The 2,283-nt window shown below is 51.6% G+C and overlaps 1 pseudogene; it reads left to right on the plus strand.

The window, feature by feature from the left end:
* The first annotated feature begins 550 nt into the window (after positions 1–550).
* Positions 551–1,936, plus strand: LOC101400390 (elongation factor 1-alpha, oocyte form pseudogene; annotated as a pseudogene).
* The last annotated feature ends 347 nt before the right edge of the window (positions 1,937–2,283 follow it).

Consider the following 2,283-nt stretch of genomic DNA (forward strand, 5'->3'; position numbering starts at 1 on the left):
AGCCAGATGCAGTATTCCAGAGCGGGCTCCAACAGCAGGTGGAAACTGCGTTCCTTGGAGACCCCCACGGGTACCCAATCCCGGGACTTGATTGTATTGCAGATATTTGATGAGTGCTTACTCTGTAGCAGGCATCGTGCTTTTCCATAAGTTCATTTATTGAACTCTTGTAACAACCCTGCAATGCCATCTCCGTTTTATAATAAGGAATCTGAGGCTCAAAGGTGTACAATAATTTGCTCAAGGCAAACTAGCCACTACATAGCAGATGCAGGATTAGAACCCAGACCTGTCTGTCTACAAAGCCTTTTCAGAGTCAAGCAGCTATCCTGACTTTCTTGTATGAACTGGGCCTTGGATTACCCAAATATTGGTGCATTTTAGGAGATTCCAGCTAATAAGAGAAAAAGAATGATCAATTTAGAATACTGCCATTCTGCAACCGCTAATGAAGAAATAGTTCTAGCTTTACAGCTGCTGCAGCTCCTGCTGATCTCTGGCTCAAGTTTGTTTCTTTCTTTAGAGCAGTGACTCTAGAGAACCCACCACCATGGGCAGAGAGAAGACCCATATCAATATCGTCATCATTGGCCACGTGGACTCTGGCAAGTCCACTACCACCGGGCATCTGATCTACAAGTGTGGGGGCATTGACAAGAGAACCATCGAGAAATTTGAGAAGGAGGCAGCAGAGATGGGTAAGGGCTCCTTTAAGTATGCCTGGGTGCTGGACAAGCTGAAGGCAGAGAGAGAGCGTGGCATCACCATAGACATCTCCTTGTGGAAGTTTGAGACCAGCAAATACTACATCACCATCATCGATGCCCCAGGCCACAGGGACTTTATCAAGAACATGATCACTGGCACTTCCCAGGCCGATTGCGCCATGCTCATCGTGGCAGGCGGCGTGGGCGAGTTTGAGGCGGGCATCTCCAAGAACGGGCAGACCCGGGAGCACGCGCTGCTGGCCTACACGCTGGGCGTGAAGGAGCTCTTGGTGGCGGTCAACAAGATGGACTCAACCGAGCCGGCCTACAGCGCCGCGCGCTTCCAGGAGATCACCAAGGAAGTGAGCGCCTACATCAAGAAGATCGGCTACAACCCGGCTGCCGTGGCCTTCGTGCCCATCTCAGGCTGGCACGGCGACAACATGCTGGAGCCCAGCACCAACATGCCCTGGTTCAAGGGCTGGAAGGTGGAGAGGAAGGAGGGAAACGCCACCGGGGTGACTCTGCTGGAAGCTCTGGACTCCATCCTCCCGCCCACCCGCCCGGTCAACAAGCCTCTGAGGCTGCCTCTGCAAGACGTGTACAAGATTGGAGGCATTGGCACTGTGCCTGTGGGCCGTGTAGAGACCGGCTTCCTGAAACCTGGGATGGTGGTCACCTTTGCCCACACCAACCTCACCACCGAGGTCAAGTCTGTGGAGATGCACCATGAAGCCCTGCCTGAGGCCCTGCCTGGCGACAACGTGGGCTTCAACGTAAAGAATGTGTCTGTGAAGGACATTCGTCGTGGAAATGTGGCTGGAGACAGCAAGAACGACCCCCCCGTAGAGGCTGGCAGCTTTGTGTCACAAGTGATTGTCTTGAACCACCCTGGGCACATCCACGCAGGCTATACCCCAGTGCTGGACTGCCACACAGCCCACATCGCCTGCAAGTTTGCTGAGCTGAGGGAAAAGGTTGACAGGCGCTCGGGCAAGAAGCTGGAGGACAACCCCAAGGCCCTGAAGTCAGGCGACGCGGCCATTGTGCAGTTGGTCCCCACCAAGGCCATGTGTGTGGAGACCTTTTCCAAGTACCCACCCCTAGGCCGTTTTGCTGTGCGGGACATGAGACAAACAGTGGCTGTTGGAGTCATCAAGGCAGTGGATAAGAAGTCATCTATGGCCGGCAAGATCACCAAGTCGGCAGTAAAGGCAAGCAAGAAGTGAAGTGTGTCCCCTGCCACCGCCTCAGCAAGCTCCACTATAAAAATTACTTAACATTCTATGTATTTATCAAGTAAGATTAATAAAACCTATTTAATAAAAAAAAAAAAAGAAAGAAATAGTTCTAGGCAATAATCATCAACAACTGAGAAAATCATTAGGTAAAAAACCTGAGGGGGAACTATACATTGGATGCATCAACCACATCATCACAGAGAAGAGAAAACCAGTCACAAGGTGCCTCCCAACGTGACACAGCAGGAAGGTGCACACACCTCCTGTGGTCAAGAAATCGGGCCTGAATCTGACTAAGCCATTACATCCACCACCAGCTTACAGAAAAATACAGG

This window comes from Ceratotherium simum, chromosome 1 (assembly GCF_057802395.1).
Source record: "Ceratotherium simum simum isolate JZ-2026a chromosome 1, ASM5780239v1, whole genome shotgun sequence".
In the NCBI taxonomy this organism is placed as follows: Eukaryota; Metazoa; Chordata; class Mammalia; order Perissodactyla; family Rhinocerotidae; genus Ceratotherium; species Ceratotherium simum.